At 39.2% G+C, this 27,076-nt stretch overlaps 1 protein-coding gene across 1 annotated transcript in view; it reads left to right on the top strand.

The window, feature by feature from the left end:
* The window catches only part of GRB2 (growth factor receptor bound protein 2), a 52,954-nt gene that overhangs the window by 5,391 nt on the left and 20,487 nt on the right, over positions 1 to 27,076 (top strand). The gene's annotated exons all lie outside the window — the stretch shown is intronic.

Genomic DNA, 27,076 nt, shown 5'->3' with positions numbered 1-27,076 from the left:
GCTTCTCTCCCGAGTCTCTTCCTGTCCGTCAGACCTGACCCTCTTCTGCGTCCCCAGCAAATGCCATCTCCCTTTTAACAGGGTACCTCAAGATTTCTTTAAGAGCAAGGAAGAGGGTGTTTTGTTTCTGTGTTAAGCATGCATCCAAAAGTCTCTCATTTATCTCTTCTGAGACTGGAATATTTGAAAACTTAGTCATGAACATGGTAGCAAAGAAGCAGAAGTACAGGATAACCTCTACACTAAATTCCCTTCTACAAGAGGAAACCCCTTAAACTAATCAAGATCAATTTTGTATTCCTTTCCTTTGCCTCCTGCCAAGGATTCCAATATCAAAGAACAGTGATTAGATTATTTCTCAGTAGATAATCTTTTAGCATCAGGCTGTCAAATATTGGTGCTGAGTTTTATCTTCAGTCCTGATGAACTCGAGTGATAAGCTTGTGGCTGAATATTTAATGGGTCTGTGAAGATATAAGTGGATGTTGGAGTGCATTAGAGGAATTTTGGTCTATAGTTCTTTCAATGTATCAAAGCCTTTTTAGGCTTCATCTTTGCTATATTAAAGGAATTTGAAAAATACTCGAATTTCTAAAACTTTATTTGAAAAAAAAAAAGGACATGCAGAACAAGCCCAAAATTTTATCTGGGGGACAAGTAAAATATAGTGATTTGGCTTCATTGAAGCATAGCTCTGAGCTTTGTTGCTTCCAAGTAATACAAAACATATTGCAGAATGTTTTAACGGAGTTTCATTCAGAGTCAGTATTTCTCCATAAATGTATAAGACGGACTTTACCTTCCTAGAGGGATATATTTAGTATTAAAGTATTTTAAGCTGCTGCTTTCTAAAATGCTTTGAGTAGAAACTGTTTCGAGAGGTGCCTATCCTGCAGATGCGAGGCTGTATCTTTGTGTGTGCTGACAAATCAAGTCCTGCAGACCTCAGTGGGATTACTCATCTGCTCAGAATTTTTGCCAAGGAAGGGTTGGATTTTACTATTTTAAAATAAGTTGGGAAAAACAACCTCTGTGTGTAAACTTAAAATGCATCTTTTATAGCTGATATTTCAATAACATAACTGTGGCTTTGTTAAAAGTGCAGGAATATTGTGTGGCCATCAACAGCTAAAGGTTGCAAAAATGCATCCTGCTGTGAGATTGTTAACTTTTAAAATAATGCATGTATCATACATGCCAGGCCCGTAATTGGCCTAAAAATGCCTGTTAGACCTGTACACCTCAATTCCAGTGTTTATGTAAATTACCAGAATATTTCCTTTTGCAGTTTTTAAACATCCCAGACTGTCAGTATTTTAGAAGTCTTCTGTGATAATCTATCTTTTTCTTAACCTGAGCTGTATTATTCTATTTTGGGTTACTATTAGCTGCCTTTAGCTTTTGTAGTGCATTTGAAGTAGAGCACAGCTGAAATAACCTTGTAAAAAATGCTGAACAGGAAGGAAAAATATAGTATGATGAAATATAGTTTATTTTAAAGTGTATTTATAATTATTTTTGTCTAGTTTGGTATAGGAGTTTGCTGAAGTACCTGAAAAAATGTCTTGTAAAATTTGTGTTCATTTAAAATATTTACTTCTCTAAGAATTAAAGGAAAAATAACTTTTTTTTAGACTTTTGAAAGTTTAGTCTGTGCTAAAACTTTCAACTGCGTACAGTGTCCCAGTTGCTAACAGTAAGACCTTCTTGAGTCCTTGCCACTTGATGTCATCCCATAGGTAGAAATTTTGTCACATGGTGGTATGTATGCTGTTACACTACAGTAATCATTGTATTTTTCCTAGAATACAGAGCGGGATTTTCCTACTCTAAGGATGCAGCATGGTAAGGTTCAATGTCTAAAACTGGCAAATTTCAGACAAATAAGCCAACAACAATTAGAATTGTTACAGTTCACTTTACTCAGACAGACAAACTTGTGGCGCGTTGTCATTTTGAAAGTCTGGTTCACTTCAAGTGTGTTTCAGGTTGTGGAAATTAATTTCTGTCAGACAAGCCAGATCTGTTTTATTAGTGCTTTGCTCATGACAGAAATCTCGGGATATCCCATTCATGTGCCTCACGTGATCTGTCTTATTAATCTGGTCAGTCTTGCTGCCCTCAAATGAATTGGGAAGAGAAATAAACTTCTAACGTGTTGAATGCACCTGTGTGCCTTGCTCTTCAGGTATCCCTTGCTCAGATGTACATGTAACTTGATGCGTAGTGAAGACTTCTTTAAATCTAGCTATTAGATACCTGTCTTGGTGCACCTCTGGAAAGTCAAGTTAGTTTGATGGCATAACATGATGGCAAAAGATTGTTTCGCAGAGAAACATTATACCTCGGCCACACTAAGGAACGAACAAAATTTATAACGCTTCAGTTCCCACCCTTTAAAAGTTCATGTTTCTCTTTATGGGGAGAGAAGGCAAAGATGCACCCTGTCTGACTCCCTCTGACTTCAGCAGATAACTTGCCTGTGATGTCATGGTGCCATTACTGCTGCATACCCACGTATTCGGGACTTGATTGAATAGCATTTGAAGTGTAGCCATTAAGCTGGTTGTTAGTAATCTTGTGGCTGGTTTCCAAAAGTGAGTGAAGATAGTTGACCTTTGGCTTGCAATTGTAAAACAGCTGAGTGAAGAGGAAAAGTGCTTGGCCTTTTCTTTTGTGGGCACTATATGGTAAAAGCTGCTTCTATGATTTTTGTAACCCTGGCAGTATCTGCATCCCCTTACCCTTTTGTCTGGTGGTCCTGTAGCAGTGTGTGGTATTGCCATGCAGGAGATGCAAACCGACAGCTTTAAACTTCTTAAATACACTAAATACTACCTGCTGAGCCTTTTCCAGAAAAAGGAAAGGTTGCTGCTTCCTTACGTGTCTTCTGATTACAGTACAGTGCTGCAGCTCTCAAGATCACTGTTTTCATGTGCTGGTGGTTGTTTCGCAAAAGCTTGTTGGTGACTGGCATCTTACTGGGGGCATGAAGATAACCTGTCCTGTTATTTAAAAAAGTGAAAAAAGGAAACCAAGGGGTTCCTACTTGAAATTTTGATTTACCGTTTCTCACTTTGAATAGCTGGTGATTGTCATGATGCTTTTTCAGCCTTTTCCCCTTTCACTTGCTGTATTTATTGAAGTTGGCAGTAGTTAACTTCAGTCTCTGTCCATATTTGTTATTCAGGTTTTATGTCCCCAAAATCTGTTGTATTTCTAGCAGCTTCTGGTTTTGTTGGCCTTTGTGCTAATTGGCAAGTATCCAGAACTAAAGTGTGCTAATACTTGCTGGTGGTTTGTCAGGAGCAGGGGAGAAGGGAAGAAAAATCGTCATTCTTTGTCTCATCTCATCATTTCTTTTCTCTGTTCCTCCACAGTTAATACCATGATGCTGTGATAACTGTTTCTGCATGCTTAATGCAGAAGCACTAAACATGTTTATGGATATCTTGAATGTCAGAATTGTGGTGGTTTTTTTGGTTTTTTTTGGTTTTTTTTTTTTTTTTTTTAAAAAGCTATAGACCACTGCTTCGTTTCCTCTTTCTCCTCCTTCTGTTGTAGGGTTGGGGCATAGCTGGAAAGTGATCTTCTGAAGAACTGAATAAGTTCCTGTTCTCAGTAGTTGTCAGTATAATTAATTCAGGGGGACTTAGAGATGTTTTTATGAGTAAAACTATTCAGGTGGTGTTTTAAATAGTGGACCTTCATAATATTTAATTTTGGGATTCTCACTTTTGTGTGACGTGCAAACCAGCTGCCTTATATGCTAAAAGAAGGAATTCCTTCGCAGGGTTTTGATCATTTGACAGTTTTGTTCAGCAAAGTCAAGGTTGGTTTTCTTTTCCCTACTCTGATCATGTACTTGACAGTCGGTGCAGGTTCAGTTCACGTGATTGCTTACCACCAGACTTATTTTCTTTCTGTCAGCCTTTAAGAGGATTGAGCGTTTGCAAACAGTTGATGCTGAGATGGCGTTTTCAGTTCCTGCATGAAAAACATTTTTCTGTGGCTGGATACAGTGAAACAGTTTTGAATAAAGGGAGGAGTATGGTAAGCAAGGGGAGCACGATCTCCTCTTCTTCCTCATCCCTTGTCTTTGACTTCACCTGTGTTGGCTGTTATGTCATGGTGTCTGCTAGAGCAAAGAAATTCATGGCTTGCTGAAGAGTAGTGCAAAGACTTCCTCTGTTTTGGGTAAAATTGTCTTCGCTCTTATCCTTCCTTTCCTTTCCTCATGCACCTCCTTCATCTTTCCCCATTTTTTTAAGGGGATGGACTCAGTGTGATCTTGATGTTTTTAATAGTGAGAAACAGTTTTCTGAATTAATGATTCAGGCAAATTGCAAGCACTGTGCGCTTTATAGTGAAATAGGTCAAATATTAGAACAGGTTGCCCAGAGAAGTTGTGGAATCCCCATCCTTGGAGATACCCAGACAAGTCCCTGAGCACTGTGATCTAATTAGGCTTGTTTTGAGAGGAGGGTGGAGTGGGTGACTTCCAGAGGCCCTTCCAGTCTACGTTATTCCGTGACTTAGCTGTGAGTGTCAACTCTATCGTATGTGATGGTTGATACACTTGTTCATGTTCCTTGGCTGATGGCCTTGAACAAAGATGATATTTTTCATCAATGTGTGATCGATATTGCCGTCTAAGAAGACGAAATTGTCAGAAAATTAAAGATACTCATAAAGACAAGTACAGTTATCTCAAATGTACTTGATTTGTCGTTCTGGCAGTTGGAGATCAGTGTTACAAAAAGATGCTGCTATGAGAGCTTGCATTCTTCTGTCTGCCCAGCTATTCATGGGTATTCAATGCCTATGTTTTTAGTATGAACTTCTCAAATGTTCTTCCTCTTATGCATGATGGTTATCTGGAGGAGGGATGTGTTTTATTAACCAACTGTTCTAGGCATTGGGGGGAAGGGTTGTGGGAAGGAACTACATGACCTCCACAAGGTGCATGTGCCTAAAAAAGAAAACACTCGTGTTCTGTATTGTGAAAGAGTCTGGACCTGCTTAGAGCTGAGATTGCATTGCTGAAGGTGTCTGTGCAGAAGCATAAACGTGGAGTATTCCAGACTGAAGGTGTAAAGTGGTGTTTGAAAGCAAGGAGTAAACACATTCCTTCTTAAAAATGGCATCTTTGTTTTTATTTAGTAGCTATTTGTGCTGATTATTTAAACTTGTCACTGAAAGCAGAGAAGAAGTAGCTCTTGTGAGCTGTGTGCCACCTGAAGCCTAGTGGAATTTTGAATGTCAAACAGGACACCGATTAAAGCTAGTGGTAAGCTCAGCTAATTTTATTATATTGACTTAACACGTATTGCATTCTATTATAACCAGTGGAAATGATGCTATGTTGAAGCTCCAGCTGCCTTTTGCCAATTTAATGGAAGTGCTATTGTTACAGCTTCTCTGTGAGGTCCACCTTTTCATAACACTGGTGTGACAGACTTCTGAAGAGTGTGAGCATAGACATATCAGCAAATCAAATTTTGTCTTGCTAAATTATCTATCTGCTTTGTTTAATGTGTGTCGAACTGCAACCAATCTGATGTGCTTCTGTTCTTATTTACTGGCAACACAAAAATGTGTTGAACCTCTTTGGTTCAGTGACATGTCTCATGATAACTATCTGATGAGAGAATGTCTGAGAATTTCAGGTTAATAAAATCTGTTATTCTGAGGGACATCCCAGGTGTTAATGGACTACCTTTAATTTAGAGGTTTTTTTCGATGGAAATGTAAAGCTTGATCACAGTTGGGGGAAGAAAAGACAGATTATGACTTTCAGTGGCATGTATAAAGGAATGATGCTGTCATAAATGTAGTATTCATAGTTTTCCAGTCTCTATGCAGAGCCCTGCTGATTGGGGGGGGAAAGAGGGATCCTGCCTGTAGTGAAATTCAGGCTTTTCTGATTTTTTACTCTAACCGATAAGGATCCAACTAAGCAAGAGGAGATAAGGAATCCAATCTGTCTGTGTATAGCTCAGCCTGGCATAAGCAGTGAACTATATGACCCCTTGGTAAAATCCCTTGTGCTTTAAAGTTGCCAGTGGGTGTATACCAGAAATCAATAACTAAAGCCTAAACCTCAGGAAAAAAAAGCACTGGCAAACCTAATTCTGTTTCTTTGAAAATTAAAGAAAATTAAGCATTAGTCCCTTAACAACACTGGAGACAAAAATCTTATAATCTCACATGGAGCAAAAAAGGAATGTAATTTACCAAATGTGATGAATTTTACAATATAAATCTAAACTGGAAGAACTACAGAAGATAACATTAGGACACTTTCACGGTTGCTGTGAGACTGAACTGTTGTATTAATTTAAGGCTATTATACTGATGATGCCAGATTTCCATACTTAACTTGACAGCAGAGTGTTGTTAAAGCAGTAAGCAGAACTGAGAGGAGTCTGTCTCACCTCTCTGCACAAAGAGAGGATTATGGGGGTGTCCGCACTGCGTAGTCAAGAGATGGGACTGTATCTTCTGTAGCTATATCCAGGCTAACTTTCAGGTAGCTGGAATAACGATAACCCATTATGGAATTCAACATGATTTACAAAACTTACACAGGACTGTGGATGATTTACTTCATGCATTAATGTCTGAGCTAGCTACTCTGGAGGCCTTAATTCCCAAGACGTGTAGCAAAGAACAAGCCTGTTTCCCTTCTTTCAGTGCGGGTGGGATAGGTGCTAGCCAGAGAGATGAAGCTGTGACTTGTGAATGTAATGTTTAGGTAGAAAGGTGGCCAAGGAAATGCATTTTTTCTTCCTCTGATGCCTAATCTTAAGGACTTAGAAACTGATCTTTTGTGTAATAATCCATGTCACTGGGGCACTGGTGAGAAGAGGCACTAGGTCTCAATGTTTTTTATTTTTACTTGCTTTATTTAGCATTTTATTGGGAAAGCTGCCTTTGATCTCTGACATTTCCAGTTTTCTCTGAAGATTCTGTTAAATTCAAAATGCAAATGAGTAGGGGACTTGTATGCATTCTGCATTTCTACGCAGATCAGCAAACTGATACTGCAGTAGTTTGATACACAAGTTCTTATCTGCAGCTTTATCCCACAGCAGTTCTTGCTCTTCATTTCCTTTGCTGGCCCTGCAGCAGCAGTTAACGTTATCTCCCAAGTCGGGCAAACATCACTGACTAGAATATACACAAGGAAATAAAAATGTGTTTTTTTGATGCTTTGGGCCTTGGGAGAGAAAGTACGATAGGAGAATACTATCGATTTTTTTGTTATCTACAGTGTGGGGAATGCTGTATAAAGTTGTTCTTTCCCTCAAACATCCATATCTTTTTTGATGGAACAGCAGCATCGTTGATCTCAATCTGCCAAGCTTCAAGCTGCACTTTGTTTGTCATGTTCTAGGCTCATGGCCTGTTGCTGAGTATTTAAAGCGCTGCTCATGAGTGGTACGTGCCTTCAACTTTGAAGTCATCTTGTAACACCTCATAAGAGTAGGTGTTCAAATGGAATAGAAAAACAGTTGTGAAGCAGACTGTCTGTGGTGAAGCCTGAACTTGTTCCCATGTCTTCTATGCATGATTGGTGCCACCATCTGACAACTCAAGTGAGAATTGGTTTAACAAACTTTAGAATGTGTTTTTTCGTGGTGACATGTGTTAACACATGGGGTTGTACAGCTGAGCTCTAATAGAGCAAAAAGTGAACTGACAGTCTCCAAAACTGCTCATGATAATTATTTTTAGGATATTTATTATATTCCTGAAACCCAGATGCTCTTCTACAATACTTCCTGATTAGTTACTAGATGCATCGGAAATCTGCATTTTAAATGGTTGTGTTCCTAATTTTCCTCAGACCATTTCTCTCTCTACTAAAATAATAGTCTTTTTCTTTGGGTACTAAACAAAAGCCCATTTAAAAAAGTCTTAAATATCTCAAAGAGCCTAAGAGGGTTTTTTCCCTTAGGGAATGATTGCTCACTTGGGTTTCTGTACCTGATCTTGGATCCTTTTGTCTCCAGTTTTTTGAGGTTATGCAAACAAACAGACAGTCCTGTTATTGAAGATTCATCAAATTGGTTGGTTTTTTGGTCGCTTGGGGGCAGGTCAGGATGGTGACTGGAAAAAGGCAAAAGTTAGGACAGCTATTTTTGTCTCGGAAGCAGATTGTCAGCCTCTGTAGAGTAATTAATTTATAACTGTGATGTTCCAGCGTTACTGACCTTTATAAATAAAATACAGAAAGAGAATACTTAACAGAGTAGATTTATTCTGTTTGTACCTGCTGAATTTAGCTTCTTTGCATGTATCCATGTCAGAATGCACGCTTTGTCGTGAGCTGCTTGTTGGCTCCACTGCAGCTGGACCTCATGCAGAGAGCAGAAAGCATTTATTTTTTTTCAGTTCAGCTGAACTGTAATTATACTGTTAGTCTCTAAAACCTCTTATTTAAATAATTTGTCTCTGGAATTCATGCTTACTGCATTGAGCCAACCTACTTCTTGCTGTAACTTGTACTAAAACTCTACAGGTTTACATGTGGAGGAAAAAAAAAAGTGCTGCTGTTATGCAAAATTGTTTCCCTTGGGAGGAAAGGGGGGAATTCTTCATGAGTTATGTATGAGCCAGCAGGTTCCACTAATCATAGCAGCTCTGCTAGTGCAGAAGACTTGTGGTCTAAGCTAGTCAGCCCTCTGGTTTGTGAGAAATTGGCACAAAATTTTAAACCATGCAACTCTTGCTGAGATTGAGTATGTTTTTCCATTATAAATCCTTATGTGCAGTCAAATTTTGAATATTCTTTTGTTATCTACACTTCTTTAGCGTAAATATGAAAGTGATATTTTAACTGTTTGATCTTGCTTTTACTTTCTACTGTTAACAGTAGATTTTGGTCTGCTTGGAAAGAGCTATGCTTAGATTCCAAGTTTGTAAGGGAATTTATTTCAGAATACTAGGAAGGATTTTAAGGTGCAGAAGTGTGCGTCTTTCACTAGTTCCTCTGGAAAATCTGCCACTTCTATGTAAGAGGTATTTCCCTGAGATCCTGTGTTGTTCAGGTCTCGAGTTCTAATCTTTACTGCTACTGGGGGCATAACTAATCAGGAAAAACTGCCAAATACTTTGGGGGAAGTAGGGGAGAAAGCAAACAAGTGTTTAGAGTGTGTCCTACAGTTGCAGAGGAAGGGAAGAAACAAATGCAAGGAGGAAAATGCGGAGGAGGAAGTGGCAGCTGTAATGGAGACAACTACAATGAAAACTTTTAAAGGTGAAACTTGGCATTTAAAATATCATTTTTCCCAATCTTTGCCTTCAAACAGTACTTGAATTCTGGTGAGAGGAACATCAGCTTGACAAAGGTGCCTTGTTGAGGCAGTATCAGGAAAACCTGTTGTGCGTATATTCCACAGCTAAATTTTCTATTTCTGTAATGTTTTGCATGTCCTTGAAGAATACTTTGTCAAGACCTATCCTTAGCCCTGGAAGTGATAAAGCATGGACTGGCAATTCAAGCTTTCTTCTGACCGCTGGAATGGAAGAAGCAGAAGTTGCTTCTGCTTCCTCCTTGCATTCACTTCTGTTTCTTAAAATATATTTTGCACCAATGCCTCTGCCCTACCTCTAATGAAACTATAGTTTGTCGAAAGCTGATGTGTGGCTTTGTCTGTTTTGACCGATTGTACCAGGGTACTTAAACCTTCTTCCAACATCAAGCTGTCTTGATGCTTCCTTACTCCCTAGCAGGAAGTGATACATTCCTTGTTTGGTTTTTTTTTTTCCCTGAAAATTGCCTTTTAGGTTGAGAGTGTAACTTGCTCTATGCCAGGATGAATAGATGAAGACTGTTGTGATTTTATGTAGGAAGACCCAGGTTGAAACTAACAACTGTCTTTACAGGGTCACAAAAAATAGAGATAACCAAAATGATTATAGTTTACCCAGCTTTCCTGGCTTCCACCCCTTCTTTTGCAGCTTGTGTCTGGAAATCTTGCAAGCTGTTACTTTCAGTTTGTTTAGGTAATGTAAAAAGAAAGACCTTAGGTAAAAAGAGGCTTCCAGTGTTTCTGTAAACTTTCTTACATTTTGTTTTCCTTGAAAAGCTTGTGTTTCGTTCCACCTGTGTCTGGATTGCAAATATCTGCATGATGCTGCAGTAAGATTAGGGACACTGTTGATGCTCTTTGCCTTCTGAGTAATAAGTTTCTCCTAAAGCTTATTTGTTGAGAAGAAAAATTATTTTTCAGCTTTCAAAAAAGCTGACGTTATTAAACATAAGGCAATATGTTGATAAAACGGCCACTGTACAGCCTGGTCAGCTACTGAAATCTACCCTGGGTGACACTTGGGAGTTGCAGATTAGCGTCCTGTGGAAGCGTCTGAGCTACCCCACGAGAACTTAGTTCTAGGCCCTTTTGGGCTCCCTAGTTTAAAGTCCTCACAAAGCAAATACGATTATACCATTTTCTTAGTTTACTTTGAATCTAACTGGATTTAGCTGGTTTTGTTCAGGATTGCAGTCAAAAAATGACAAGTCTGGCCATACCTAATCAAACTCTTGCAAAACCAGCTGCTTTCCCTCAGTCATGTTCCCCAAAACTCCTAATTTACTAATTGGGTGGTGAGGGGACATCATCCAAATGAGTGGAGCTAGCTGTCATGTCCCAGTGCAGGGAAGAAGGAATGCTGTGGGAGCATGCTTGGCTTTGGCAAGGTTTTTCAGCGCTATCATAGACAGATTTGAGCTGACCTTTTACACAGCCCTTGTACCATGTTGCCTGAGTAGCCTTCTCCTACTCGCTGTTCGTTGCCACAGATAATATTAAGTTTATTACACCTTTATAATGGATTATGCTTTAGACTTTTTCCTGTGGAATTAAACTCTAGCCTTCTTGATGTTAAAATACTGTCATGTACCATTCTGGGAGCAATTCCCATCTGAAGTGAATTATATGCCATTTTTATGATCAAAAGTAACAGAAAACTCTTTATGCATGTAATGTTCCTCTATTATTCTCTGAATATCTGTACTATTTGCCATTAGAGACTGGGCTAGATGGAACCCTTGAGCGTTGGCTGTATTGGATGAGATATTTAGCACTTCCTCCTGGTGTAAGGCTTTGGCTTCCTATAGCCAAGCTTTAGTGTCTGTCTCAGCTGGAGGCTGTATTTGGACTATGGTGTTTTAGCAGCCACTGATGGCCACACCTTCTGTGCATCTTTCTAAACCCGTTTTGAGTCCATCTATACATTATAGCATTAAATTCCCATAATGTAAACATGTATTGTGTGGAAAAAGTTATTACCTTTGTTGGTTTGAAACGTGCTACCTGGGAATTTTCTTGACCTCTTTTTCCTCTTCTGTCCCCTTCCCCTTGCAAGAGACAGTAGGAAAACATCTCTCCTTGTACTTCTTATGGGGAGAATAGATTTGCAAATGTCTTTTTGTCTTTGTTGCTTTCTTTCCGAGAAGAAAATTGGGCAGTCTGATCTCCTATAGTGCAAAATACGTTACATATTTCGATTTATCCTTGTTCCTTTCTCAACTTCAGTTCATTTTAGTATTTAGTATTTTTTGAGATGGGTTGAGTGTAGGTACTCAGACACAGAACACAGTACTGAGACACAGAACAGATTTCAGTGTCAAGATACTTGTTTTGATTCTTTCTTAACAGAATATTAGGTAATATTTCTAATTTGTTTTCAGATTAGTACCCCCATGATTCCGGGATATTTGCTGAGGAATGAAGTTTAAAACCTATAGCTTCATATAGTTGCAGTTCTTTGGGGTTCTTGGTTGTGTTTTTCCTCATGCATGTTATTTTGCATATTGTATTTAATCTGACATTCATCACTTGGTCTTCTAGTATTAAAAGCTATCTGTGCAACTCATCAGTTGTAAGGTTTGAGTATGCTCAATTACTGTCTTTGCGAATTTTGCCACTGCAGCCCTCAGATGGTTTGTGAAGCTGTTGAAGGTGCAGCCTCTCCTGGGATCCCTGTGGCACAGCCTCCTTCCCTGTGGACACTGACTCTTTGCCTTCTGCGTTAACCTTATATTAAGCCACCGAGGGGGGGTGTTTCTGTGTTGTTGATGAGTACGTTTATGGAGATGAGTAGCTGAAAACGTTAGATTTATCTTTTTTAAATGGTGCAACCCACATACAACCTAGAAAAGCCTGAGTCTTGGCCTTGCAGCTATTCTAGTTTATCTCAATTAGTGATTCATCTGTCTTCTGTACAGAGTTATGTTTTTGTTCTCTCTTGCCACTGATTAAATGGAGGTCTGAGGTGAAGACTGGTTTTCGCTTTTATAGCTTTACCAGAAGAGCCCAGCTTCCAAACAGCTGCTTGAAAGTCAACTTAATTGGATAGCTGCATTTCCAGGGAGGTTTTATGGCTGCATACTAGCAATATTGCTGCAAACCAGCTGGGACCAACTGGCATCTGTCATAATGCAAGATATCTATTTAATATCTTTAGATAAAGCCTGATCCTGGTTTGTGAGCACATTAGGGAGATGGCTTCCACATATTGAGGTCTTCCCAGAACTCCACTTTTGGGAAGGTTTTTGAATGCATCCATGCTAACGCATGGTTTAAAAATCCCATTTTGTTGTGTAGGAATGATTGATCCCTGCTCAGGGCCCTGGGGGGGAGTTTTTTGTGGTCAAGGCATTGATCTCCTGATTGGAATCTCCCAGTAAGGGAGAGTTTTAGTGCCTCAGCTTTTACTGAGACTTACAAGGGGGATATTGCGCTACTATAATATACTTGGGAGCTTAAAATTAGTGTGTGGTCAAATAATATACCCTAGAGTGTCAGTGACCTGCATTATGATATCCCTTCCACGTTATTGCAATGGAGCCATAACGAGTTCTATTCTTGTTTTAATTTGTTCTTGACCTGGAACAGGTCTTCTAATTTGAGACACTAATTAGGAGATGGTTTTAGTTATCTCTGATCTTTTCTATAAAGAATTTGGTGCCTCAGCTGTCTTGATTCTGGAGCAAGTTACTGCTTTTGGCATTTAGTATCTGCATTTCTGCATTATTCATGTAAGGACACTCTTTGATTTTCTTTTCTGCCTATAAGCCAAGAAAGCAGCAGTAGACTTCTCTTGTAGAGATCGCTGGTGTTTCTAATAGTATGTTACGTTTTAAAAAACAAAACCGAAACAAACAAAACCCCCCCACCCACCCCCAAACATTTGTCTTACTTATAAATTTTATATTTCTCTGTTCCTCTGAGATATTGTGGGTAGTGCATCTTTTTAAATTAAAAAATGATTCCTTTGTTAGTATAGTGTTTTTCTTCCTAACTTTGGACAAGTGTTTCTCTTCTCAGTCTCACTTGGTGTGAGCAAATACCATTTAAATCTTCTGTTTTCCTTTTATGGAGAGAATTGAACATGAACTAATGCTATTTTATTAGCCCTGAGTGAAAGAGGAACTTGATAATTTAAGGGGATTTTTTCTTAAAGTGTCACTTTGACAAGCAGATGTTGCCCCTTTTTTTTTATGCTCCTCGTTTTCCCCTCTTTCCTTCTCTACAGTGTGTGATTCAGAAGTTTACTTTCAGTAAGCCCTCACAACTGTGGTTTTAGGCTTTTTCTGAGGTAGAATGTAAGTTAAACTTGCTTTAGAGTTCTTGGGCCTTGCACTTTCCCAGTTGAAGCCAGAGTAGGAGCACTGTTCCGACACTGGAATGAGTATGTGTTCCAGACCATCAGGCAGGTCTCTGACATGCATGTCGTCCATACTGTGTGGTGGTCATCTTTCCTTCTTCATCAAAAGAGGGGGTTATTGGTATCTTTCTACTTTTTGCTATTCATAATGGCTTTTGGCATTCCGTGTGGGCTGCTTTTTGGGGTTAGATGTAGAGCATTTAAACCTGATAGCTTTCCTTGTTTTAAAGGAATGATCCTTATTCTTCAACATCTAATTCCTTGTTTGTGGTTCACGTGTCCTCTCCAACTCTATTGTTAGTTATCAAAGCATGTTCTTTCAGTCTACCGAGAAGTGCATATTTTAACATGGTGGGGTGTGTGGCTTGCTTTTCTCTTTGAACAGTTCATCTTTCCTGTTTTGCCAGAAATTGTTGGGCTTTTATGGTTAAATTGAGACCATTGTAATTCTGAATTTTGTTATTCCAAGAGTACAGAATTGTGGGTGTTTCATTCTGCGTGCTATTGGTTCTCCAGAAATTGAACCATAATCTAATGATGAGTTTGGAGAAGGAAGAAAAATGGATTAGTGTTAGAATGAATCAACACTTTTAACTAAGGCCTGTTGTGACCCAAAAATATGCTAAACTTAAATGTCATTAAAAGATTTCTGGGATATAATAGTTCTTTATGCCATAGCAGACTGAAAACAATTATACATTTTTTTCTTGAAGTTATCATGAATTAAAGATAAACATGAAACATTAGTACACCAACCCTACTCTGTGTTTTTATAGAATTCGATGCATTCGCCCTATTGACGTTTAGATACACTAAAGGCAGGAGTCATGATGAAAGCACTGAAGAAGCTTTGTGCAGGAAAGGCTGGTGGTTTTGGCAGTTGTGTAAAAGCTGGCGTTGATTGTGGATAAGTGCCTTGCCCAAGTCCTCCTGATAAAATGACTGAGGGTACAATGTTAAGAATACTGACATACAAGTTGTATTCCTCGTGATCGAAGAGCTGAGGAAACCTGGAAAAGAAATGAAAGGTTTATATCTGAAATAAGTTGTTTTGGGCACTTTGTAGATTTCGAAAGGTAACTGGGCATAACCAGTTGGTACAATTTAACAATTTTAAAACCCAGTAAAAGCAGAAACATTTCTTAAAACGGCCTGTGAAGCAGAGTTGTGATTAAATATGTTTTCACAAAGGTTATTTAGCTGCAAAATCCACTGAAATCCATTTCTTCTGGGCTTTTTCTTTTTTATCTGGTATCTTTGCTTTGATGACTGCCTTTTTGAAACTTAAGTTTGCTTCCTGCATGCCCAGAAGTTTGAATTTGGACTGTACCTGGTGTCTTTGGCTAACAAGGTTCTTTCAGTACATCTGTTATTTGAAGTCTTTTTCTCTTAGCAGAACCTGACCTGGTGGAAATGACCAAAATTGCTGGGTGGAAGCTCTGTTATATCTCATAACAACCTCCAGCGGTGGCTTGAATAGTCTGTAAGAATGGACTGTTTGAACTGTCTTTGAAGTTCAGGTTTATTAGTGCAACACCAGCATCATCCTGGTTGTTTGGTGATTTTTTGTTTTGTTTGTGTTTTGTTGGGGTTTTTTTAAGTGTGACTGACCTGCTAGGAGCTGCACCCGTCCATTGAGACATGGGCGTGAGAAAACGGCAATGTGCCATCTCAGGCCTTTGAAAGCAAGTCCCCTAAAAATCTTTTTTCCATTAAAAGGCCTCTTTATTATCTTCTCTTTTCTACCTCATTCAGTGTTACCTGGACAGGAAAATCACTGGTGCAGTTTTACTGTACAACATTACATTAGCATCTCCTGTCTTCTTGTTTGGCTCTGTGTTACGAGATTGCAGACATTCTGTGAAGTGTTTTTAAGTGGATATCATGTTCTAGAGACGATTGTGCAAACTGCCTTCAGTTTGCTTAGTTTGATATGTACGCTTATGCTCTCATAAAGATTTGCAGGATCTCTCGGTGTGCTTTGCATTATGCAAATGTGACAGGAATGAGTCAGACGATATTCAGCATTCTGATCAGAAACCATTTGCGAGTATCTTCCTCTTGTGTGTGCGTGTCCCACTAGAGAGGAAGTCTGAGCAGCTTTGCAGTTACTGGAAAACAAGAAGAGTTCCTGTCTCAAATGCTCTCGCTCTCTGAAGATCAGCCAGACCAAGTACCTGCATGTTTCCTCTCTAGTTCAAGATGTTGCTAGACATAAATCAGTAAAAACAGATTAAATAAACTGTATCAATCAAAAATATGCTAAATTAAAACTGTCATTCTGCAACTGACAAATCTTTCTTCTCTGATGAATATAGTTGCAGTTCCTTAGTGGTAAATAAGTGGTTTAGGTGCCTTATGTGTTTTTTTTAACACTGTGGAAAACTGAGTTCCTATGTCATGCTAAGCCAAAATGTTGTTAGTTGTGTGTGTTGAAATTGCTTTGTTTCATACAGGGAAAGATAAGCTTCATTAATTTCTATTTATTTTAGCCAATGCCGATTTATAACTGAATTTATAATCTAGTTATGAAGGTGTCTTGATATAAGCAAGGGTTTGTTTACATTTAATTGAATTAAGATTCCGATAAGGAGCAAAAAATCATCCCTGCCAGGAGGCTGAAGTTAACACTATTTTTGGTTTTGCTGTTCTGTTTATGTGTATGGGATTGTCTGAGCAGCCCCGCGGAACTGATGTGATTGGATCTCCTCTTCCAGCTTTCATCAGTGAACCACCCCAAAATTAAATGAGTTATAAGTGCTTTTGCAGATCTGCGTGTCTTCCCCACAAAGGAGAGTTAAATTTAACATTTTAAATGCACTGATAAGAGGTGAGGCACCAAGTTATGCATATGTACAAACAGGGTTGAAGCAATAGAGCGAGCTTTGCGTGGATACCAACCAAATTATTTATTGTGGCTGCGTCTATATAATATGTTACAAAATCATGAGGGCTTGTGAGAGTGTGAACAGGCGTTTTGTGGGCTGAATTAAGACATGCTGTAAAATTACTGGCTAAGAGCAGATGCATGCAAACTGCTAATGTGCACTAAGAGTTATGAGAGTAATTAGTCTGAGCGACAGGTGAACCCGCTTGGTAAGAGATTGGATCTTGTGGTGCCCTTTTTTTTTCTTTTGCTTTTCTCATGTCTTTGCATAACTAGCTTATGATACTGCTACATTTTGCATTGAATCTCAAAGGTCTCATGTTGCAGGCTTTGATTTAGAGAACCCAAGGCTTTTGCTGACTTACAGGGTACAGCTTTTTTTTCTGAAAAAAGTCAGGAGCTCTTAGCTGCTGGAAAAATAATTTTCCATTTATCTTACAGCTACCAATCTGTTTTTAATTCCTTGGGTGATTTCTTGCTTACCTCTGTTTCCCGTAACAGTGTTATTTAATCTCAAGGCATCTTCCTGATCCTATTTAGTGCTAAACTATAGCATGCTTTTTTTTTTTTTTAAGTTTCCCTATTGCTGATTCTTGGCCAGGTTCCACTGAGGTAGCTGGATAGTGGCCACCATAATCACTCTCGGATACCTTGTATATCTGAGGCTGTTTCATGCTTCCCCTCTCCCCCTGTCTGTATTCATACCCTGCAGAATAGAAGAGCCAAGGGGTCATTCCATGCTGCATCTCTTTAATATGCTGTCTTAAACCACGATTAAAACTGTCCTTTCCTGCAACTGCTGGTTGCAGATGCAAATTGCTCCCTTAACTGTGTTTATCCACCTTATAGTAAAAATCAATAAGCAGTCTCTAGTCATGTGCAGTTTTGAGATCTTTATTTTTCAAATGGTTGGTTCTTTACTTGCTGTGTTTCCAGTTAAAGCATCTGGGAATGGTATTGGCTAGTCTCAGTAAATTAGTCTCTAAACTGGTCTTTACTATTCCACAACATATTAGAATTACATTGGTGTATTACTTATTGTTTATGTAGGATGGATTTGCAGATGCCTGATTCTCCCTTCCAATATGTTATATTAGAATTGGTTAAATAGGTACAAATCTAGCAAAATATTGACTTACAGCTATGGTGAACCTTGAAAAGCTGCCTATTCTAGGAAATTGGCCTCCTGTTATCTCCGATTTCATACTTTTTCCATCTGTCTCAAAATGAAGAGATTAGGGCTGATCCTAGCTATGTGTGTGAGGCAGATTATGGTAATCTTATTACTCTGATCTCATTACACTTAGTCTCTAGATTTGAAAATGTCCTGGTTTTAACCCTTTCTTCAACAGTTACCAAGAAAATTAGTGGAAAAGGTAGTTGAGGTGTGTTCTGCAAACTTCAGGCTGAGTGTTTATATCATCCTGAAATAACGGAGCTCTCAAAGACTTTCCTAAAGTAATACACTTAGTTGTTTTTGGTTTGGGGCTTGGTTTGTTGGGGTTTTTTTCTGTGTAGAGAGACTATCTAAAATGATAAGTAAATGAACTTATTTCAGTTTCAAAGGATGAAATTCACCCTATATAAAAGCCAACAAATAAGTAATGGTTATTAAGAATTCTATTTTCATTTTTATACTTTGGGGAATCTAAAATAAGAGCACCTTCTGGAGATCCTTAGTTCATGATAGGTCAGAATTATTTTTTTCTATCTTTTTCTGAAAAGAAATGGAATTTCCCAGAGCTTTGTACCAATGTTTGACATGCAAAAATATAAAACTTAATATGCCTCCTGATCTCATTACAAGTACACAGAAGTTAATGTAAGATGCTGGAAAATATGTAGCTGTGTATTTTAAATGGAGGGACAACTGAATTGGAGCACTGAATTCCCTAGCTTCTCAGTATGTACAGCACAGCTTCGCTGTTGTTCCTGGGTGGTCAACTTAAATTGATTGCAAAGGGTTAACTTCCTAGTCTGTGATGGAGAAAGGGGCTCTCTTGTGCACTGGGCTAATAAGTTTTACTGAGACCACTAATGCAAACGTTGTCAGGTGGACTCAAGGATTACAAGAGGTCTTTGTCTTAAGTTTGTGGAGGAAGCTACGTCCTTTCTGCACAGTTTCAGGCACCAATTACAAAATAAGTGTTACTGCTTCTTCAGGCTTGTAAATGAAAAGAAAGCAAAATGACAGCTGTTAATTGTGGGAGTTAAAAAGCAAATATGATTCTCTAAGAGATTTGTATTTCACGGTAACTCCTGTTCAGATAGATTCATATGATATTTGAGATTTTATTGTACTATACCGATGGACTTCTAGATTAGATACCACAGGGAGCTCTCTTTAGAGCATTTGAATATTGCTGTGACTGTTCTACTGGTCATCTTTGACCATCAAGCATATTTGCAAGTTCCTATCCCGAAGTTGCATTTGGAGGACAGGGGAGAGGATCAGAAAGGAAGGGGAAAAGTTGTACTGGTATGTCAAACAAAGCTGGGATAGAAGGAAGCAAGTTCCTTCTCCTTCAGTGTTTGTTCTGTCATTTTTATAGGTCATCCAAATTGGACCATTTTGTAGAACGGTATGTATTGTTACACCTGGTTTTGCTTAGAGAGAAGCACGCGATGCAGGAACATCTTTTAAGTTGCTGCCCCAAGTGCTGGAGTACATTCAGTGTGTAACTCTTAATTAGGCTTCATTGTTTTGTAGTACAGGGACCACTTGAGCTTTTCCTCTACTTGTTAGTTCCTGTGCTCTGTTGATAAAAAATTCACGTAAGTGACTGAGCTCCATTGAGACTGAGCAAGTTGTGGAAAAAATGGAGCCCTTGCAAATTATGGGGTTTTTTCTTCACCCTGTTCAGTCTTGGCTAACTTCTCAAACACTTGGGCCAGCACAGGGTGAGGGTGGAGAGCGCAGAGGTGAGAATGAATGGCTTGGGGGAAGAAAGCACTGGGAGAAGCTTAACTTAGCTCTGTCACAGACTTATGGAATCACTGCCTTGGGGACATGTCTTCACAAACAGGATATTCTGTTTTGTGTGTCACTTGTGGTAGTGCGGACATTTGTAGAGTTGCACTGTGAACTGGACAGGGAAGAGAGCTAGCAGTGGAGAGGGCGTTGTTGGTTTGTTTTTGTTTGGGTTTTTTTATTTTGTTTTAGCTAAGGTTGTCTTTCATTTGGTTTTAAAGTAGTTGTGCTGCCTGCACTGGGGGAGACTAGCTTTGGCGTGGGAGTCGGATCAGCGTACCCTAAGCTGGCACTGTTGCTGAACGCTTTTACTGCTGTCAAACTGCAGTCTTAGTTCCTGCCTTGGGCTATACATTTGGCTGAGTCTCATGATGGCAGAGCAGCGTTCTCTTGGCGATTATAGAGCAGCCCTTTCTTTTTGTAACTTGAATTATTTTTCTTGCTGTTCTCAAAAACTCCTTAAAAATTTGCCTCACCAAAATGCTGCTTCTATTGTGCATTCACACTGGGTGGTGATGGTTGTTTTGCTTTGAGTGCTGAGTTGCTGGCAATGTTTTAATATATTTTTAGATAACAGTGAAGTATTTGTTTTTCAAATGAGAGGTAGGAAATTGCAAAGAATAAAGAATTGCATGAGCTGGCTTAGTGATAGCATGCCTGTTCCATTTGGGGTAGTGGAGGAGGAAGGGGGAATAGATGGTGATGTAAGGGCTGTTGCAGTGACACTCCCCCATTAATAACTTCTGTGAGGAGCTGCAAAGGGTGGAAGGAAAAATAAAGATGTTGAGGATTCGGTGACTTTGACGCTTGACATGACTCATATCTTCTCTGCTGTAAGAGAAGGATAATTCAAATTGAGTGTAGTGGAGCCTTACTGTAGAAAACGCAAAATTTTTCTTCCCCCCCCCGAGCTTCATTCTTGACAAAGCAGGAGTTAGACTGCAGTCAGTCTGAGTAAAGGGTTGTCTCTATAAACGAGAACCATAAGACTCCTGCATAAAATTCTAGCAGAGTTGTGGGAGCTCTGCATTCATGGAGCAAGTCTTTAATTTGTGGTATCTGTTGGTTTAAGGCAACTGCAATAAGCCTTACATCTGAAAGATTCACATAGCCTTGAGATTGGAGACTGATTTTTTTCTTAACATAGTAGAAAATTGGAGGGGCTTTCAGCAGTACTTTAAGTTCTATTTTCTGGTCTAATTATCACTAGTTAGTCTTTTCTGCTCTGCCAGTGTGTGAAGTCTGCTTAATAAAGATCTCTGTCTTCTGTCCCACAAGCATTTATATCGTTTTGTTCTCCATCAACTTGCCTGGTAAATTTTATGGCCAAAGACAAATTATGCTTTCCCAAAAGCACAAATGCAACTGCGGTTGCCCTTCCTAACAACAGTAGGAAATACGGCTCCTTTGCATGGTGTGACAGTTGTTTGTGGAGGGATTCTCAGATCCTGGCCAGAGCACCGATGTTGCTTTGCTGAAATTGCTCATAAAATCCTATGCGGACCTTCTAAAAGTAATTTTCATTTTTCATCTCAAAATGAGATTTCGATGCCATTTACTTCACTTTCGGTAGGATAGGGATTGAAATGCAAGGGTGGGGATTTATAGATGCATTTTCAAGTTGGGGAAAACGTAGTTCAAATAGATGGTGATAATACTATTCTTAGATCACTAAGGCTGTAAAACCTTTCTGGCGCTAACAGGAAATGGCAGACTTCAGCTTCATCGGCCAAAGTCATCAGCCTTTGCAGCTGGGCTCTGAACTGAATAGTGGTGACATTTGGGACAGCTGTCTCAAGGTAGTGGAACGTGGGCTTTTCCTTCTTCTGTACTTTCAAATGCAAATTGTGGAGTATGCTCTAGGGACTGGTGGAAGCGTACATGTGTTTTAGATGTGTAAGAAATTAGTAAATATTGATTGTTCAGTTGCTGCAGAAAGGATGTTGCACTTAATGCTCACCTGACATCCTCTGTCTAATAGGTTTGAGTTTTGTGCACTGGTATTAACACGTATTTTTTAAACATCTAGTCATAAAGCCCTGCGCTTTCCCATGTGTGTAGTTTCGCAATGTGTAGTTGGATGGAAGGGATGATTTTTGCTATGCATGTCAGTGATGTAACACGTAAAGAATTAAACTTGTCAGAAGGACCAACAGCAGTCATTCTTGAAAGTGCGGAGCAGAAGAAAAGATCTGATCGGCCCACCAAGTATTATTTGTAAGTGTGTCCCTGAACTTGGTAGCAGTTTCATGCATGAAGTCTGTGGGTTTTTTTTTCTGTGCTGCAAAAATCTTCAGATGTCTCTTGCCAGGATCAGGATGAGGATTAGCTTAACCTGGCTGCCTGACCTGCAGGTAACTTTTCTTTCCATCTTATTCATTACAGGCTCCAGCTTCATTTTGTATACAGCTTGAAAAAAAGCTGTTGTTACCCAAATTAAGTCTTATCATCAGAAGACACAAATACCTCTGTAAGCCTCAGCTGAGTCCCTCACTCCCGCTTCCCCATTTCCCCTCCTCCCACTCACAGTCAGTTGAGTCTTGGGGTTTTTGCTGCCCCTTTGCATGACCACCCACGTGCACCTTCTTGAACTCCTGTCCTCTTTTTGCCATAGTCTGCTCTGTTTAACTATGCCTAGATAAAACTTCAAGCAAGTGAAGCTATTAATTCTTAAATCTGTAAGTTTTGGGGTTGTTTGTTGCACAAGAATTATAGAGCAGGCCTTTTTTCTGGGTTTTTTTTTTTTTTTTAAACTGGAACGAAGGGTGTTTCCTTCATGGCAGCGCCTGCTCAAGCAGTCCTGCCCTATTCCTTTCCTTCCCGTCTTCTCAGTCGCTTGCTTCAGTTCCAGAGCTGTACCCTGCGCTTGCTGATAGAAGTATCTGTGTAGCCAACCAGTCAGCTGAGGCAGGTGAAAAATACACCACCTCCCTGAACTGTTTTGCAGATCGGTTCCCCAATCTGTTGAACTACACGAGTGCCTGTAACCACTGCTTGGAGGGCACGTGGGAGGGTGCAGCCACACAGCAGCGACTGCATAAACCAACTCAAACAGTACTGCTGCCAACCATCTAGCCACCGCAAACTGATAGTCTAGCCTCTGAGTTTGTAGCTGGGTTAGGAATTCATGCTCAGTATGAATTAACTGGTAAAATTGTTAATTCTGAGGTCAAGAGGTGTGCAGTATCACTATTAACAATTTAATTGCTGACTGTTTTGAGAGATGCCTGCAAACATCCTCATTCCTGGATGCAGGCTTAAGTCATCTGGATTTTGGCTTATAGCTCTGTCTTCAGTTGAATAAGTGTTTTGCCTTTCAAGGTGTAACTTAACAACTGTGGGTTTTGAGGACGATCAGTAAGAGACTTGAAATGTACAAAAGTTCAGTAATACCAGAATAACTAAAGTGTTGCATAGCTTTTCAAATATATATTTTTTTTTTTTAATATGGCATATCAGGTATAATTGACCTAGGGAACTTTGTTCTATAGATAATTAGTTGTCAGATATTATTCCTGATATCTTTCTGGCAAATAGCTGACTAAGACTGTTTCACATTCTGTAAAATTTACAATGCTAAAAAATATTAAGCAATCAATATTAAATGCAAGTTATACTACTAGAATCCTAAAGCATTTAAATGCTAAAGCCAGATGAAGGAAACTTAAAGTTTTTATTGCTCTGTTAACTTGTCCACACTGTAAAATGAATGCAAATAAATACTGTGATAAAACAGTTTAAATAAAACCATGCATTTAAAGGAAAAACATTTTGACGATTATCTATCTTGTAAATGTGTGCCAATTGCACCGAAATCCTTTTTTTTTTTTTTTTCCCCACATAATGTTGCTGATAGCCAGCAGGAGTCTGCCTCTTGTCTTGATCTTTGGAAGCATGTTGGACCTTTTTGCTCATGTGGTTTCAATAGCTTTTTCACTGCAAAACTATATAGAGCAGCTGAAGATCAAGTTAATTTACTTCCTTTAAAAGCAAAAAATGAAAGTCTGTGTTTTGAACACTTGAAACTTTTCTCTAAGGCCTTTATGGGTTGTATCTTTTCTTAATGTGTTTTAAAATGTAGCAGACAGTGTTTCTAATTGTATTTCCCACGGAAATGTAGTTGGGTTTTGGTAGTGGTTTTGGGTAACCTTTACATTTTTTCCTTCTGGCTTGCTTTGTACCTGGCAGCTAACATTGGTATCCGTCTTGGTGTCTTGTTAGTCACTTAAACTTGCTGGTGTATCCTGGGGTATCAAGCCTAGGAGTCCACTGACATTGTCAGCCTGTGTTGTAAGCAGCCAGGGAGACCTTATTTAGCTAAAACCTGCTTACTATGGGAGGGATTGTAAAGATATTTAGAAAACCACAATCAAGCTTAGGGTAGCACTGTTGCACTTGAAGGCTCAGTGTGTCTTTCCACAATATAATCTTAGGTATAATACTGCATTAATGAACTGGGTGATGAAATAGGGCATGCTTATAATATTTGTGGTGATGATTAGTTGAGTTGGGCTTATGCACACTGAAGATACAATTTAAAACTATCTTGATGGTTTGAAGAAATGTATTCTAAAACCAGGAAGATGTTCCACAAGGGTTAATGTACTGTCATACACGTAGGCAGAGATAATCAGCTGCGCCAATAAAGGATGAAGAATAACTAGCTAGGTATCAGTTCCTCTGAAAATACCCCAAACCTCACAGTGGAAAACTGGTTGAAATCGAGGTGGTGTCATACTCTTAAGACAAGCAAAACTCATGATGAGATGTATAGACAGGGCTGCAGTACCTATACAACATGCAAAGAAATTCTTCAACTCAATGCATGTAAGGCCTTGGCTGTGAAGCACTGTAGTTTGAAGTCCATGAGGCATCTGTAAATCTGCCCTCTAGTCACATACCCTAAATCTCTGATCAAAGATTGATTTAAGTCCAGGCTGTTCTACTAGTAGTCATCTTTCCTCCTGCCCAGCTTTTCCAGCGCTGGAGTAGAGGTGCCTTACATGGTGTGGTATTTTTGCAGGATGCCAAGTGAACTGAGCGATATTGAGCTTTGGTGGCTGCAGTCACCTTTGAAGGTTTGCGTTACACAGCTGTTCGTAAGCAGTTTGTCTTCCTTAACACATCCTTTTAAGACTTTAACCTGCTATTACCTATGTACATCATAGCAACTTTATTGTGTACAAACATTAGAATGGGTGTACTAGAGAACCTCTTACATGGAGCAGTTGCTCGGTGTCACTCCGCAAATAACTGTTCCTATCTCGTTAAAAGAGAGAGGTAAATTGCTTGAGTTTGTGTGCTGGGAAAAGTGGTAATTAAGAATGAAAGTACAGGAGCGGAGTGTTGGACTTGATGGTTTCTTAGGTGGTGAGGTATAGAAGAGATTGTGGTACATATCCTCCATGTGGAACAGAAAATATAACTGTCTTAATTTCAGCATTTCTTATCTTTCATTCTTGATAGAGGAGTTCTGGGGATTTTATATTTTTAGAGATTTGGGGTACTGAGCATGGGATGATTAAGGGCTGGTTGTTTCTCTTGCAATACGCTGTTCTTCAATGAAATGCAAGCCTTTTCTTGTCCTCTGCTGAATGTTTTAGTCATATTGACTGCTGTGGTGCGTTTCAAGGCAAGGTGTTGGACAACCAGCAAGGAACTCTGCGTTCTGGTCCTCTGGTCCTAGCTCTGTTGGATAATCACAGAGGAATTGTCCTGGTCTGTGAGACAGGTGTATCTGCTTCCTCAAAGGTGGTGATAAATACATTCTCTGGCACTGCATTTTAGAAAGAGATATCAGGACAAAATAGGACACATGCAAATAGAAGTAAGAACTATAGGGCATTCAAGTAAAATTGTTATGCAAAGCAGATTAAGACTGGATTTCACAAGCAATGAATCTCGTTGATTTATGGACTGTCATGCATGTGTATTTCCCTAGGGTATTTTTCACTTTTACTGTATGTGACCACCTTCATTTGTATTGTAAAACTAAAAGGGCAGCCACTGCTGGAATGACAAGCATATGTTATGAATGCTTGTTCTCCATTACCTTTTTCGGTTTTTTAGTTTGGTACACACCATCAAGTAATGGTTTACAACAGAGCTGGCATGAGAGAAGTTGTGTGAGTGAGAAATGTACAATTTTGAATGCTTGCAAACTGCCACAAGACCACTGCTGATATTTCTGCAGTGTTCCTCTGTTAATCTTGAACACAACTCTGAAACACTTTCATTGGAATGCTTGATAGCTTTTTTTGTTATCATTTTCTGGTAGAGTGACTTTTGACTTTCATCCCTCAGAGCTTGTGCCAAGAGCTCTTACAAAAGCCTTACAATTTCATTAAGGGCCTGAAAAGTTGCAGTTGGTTATACTTGGATAAATAGTCTAGAGCATATGATAACAAATGTATTTTATGCTTGGTGTACACGCTGCTAAACTTGAAGGGATAGCTGGAAACAGCCCCTCTTTTAAGAGGGCTTGGAATTAATAGCATTTGTGTTAGCAGATACAGGAATAGAAACCAGGAAAATTTACTTTGACCGCTAGGTAAAAGTAGTTCTTTCAAAATTTGTGTTCTCAAAGTTGAGTTTTAGATCCTTAAGGCAATGTATACTCTGTTCTTTATGTACACATGTGCATATATGCGTTTGGGTTATTTTGGGGTGTGGTTTTGGATTTTGAACCTTTCCCAAATAGAGCATGTTTTTACTCATAATTCAAAGTTGTTTTCTTTCCTTGGTAAAAAAGAGGGGAGGATGGCATAGAGCTCTCTAGGCTTCAGAGCCTAACCTGTTCTTCAGTTTGTGTGCTTCACTTTTGGGACCTTGCTCAAACCTAAATTAAGCAGTGCTAATCTGTTTACTTTTAAATAAAAGCTCAATGAGGAAAGACACCTATTTGCAAGCAAATGACCATCCCCACTAGTACCTGAGTAAACTAATCCACACTGCACAATGGAAAACTGATGAAATGCTGTGCTCTTCAATGCTTCCAAATTAGATGTGGATTGGATTCGAGATTAAGGAAGGATGTTTTGTCTTCTGTTTCCGTGATAACATCCTGAGCACTACAGCTAGTTATAAAAGGTGGCTGGTCCTGGTCTTTAGTCAGTGTAAACTAACCCTTCGTCTGTTAGGGAAAAACAACACTCCCCTTCCTCTTTTTAAGAAACTGCTCTTGTGAAGCCCGTAGCATTCTGCTCTCTGCGTGTGCAAGCCAAGCTGTGGAGCTTAGGCTGTGATAACGATCTTCTCCCTTTTTTGCACTCCATTTTGATCAAGCACTGAAATGAGACCGTGTGTTCCCTGCACCATCCAAATGTCGAACAGTCATCCTTACGTTATGAAAGTTCGTCAGAATTAGCATTCACTTAAGCACCATAAAAGTTGCTGAACATAAAATGAATCTCACTTCTGAGAGTTCGTGCTGTTACTGAAACACTTGCGGGTCTTTTAGATGAGGGAAGCCTAATGAGAACACTAGCTGTAGCTACTTCTAGCTCTGTAAAGCTATATTTGTTCGAGTTGTAAAATCA

Source organism: Chroicocephalus ridibundus, chromosome 14 (assembly GCF_963924245.1).
Source record: "Chroicocephalus ridibundus chromosome 14, bChrRid1.1, whole genome shotgun sequence".
Taxonomy (NCBI): domain Eukaryota; kingdom Metazoa; phylum Chordata; class Aves; order Charadriiformes; family Laridae; genus Chroicocephalus; species Chroicocephalus ridibundus.
Note: the sequence above shows the minus strand (reverse complement) of the source record. Positions and strands in the feature narration are given on the sequence as shown.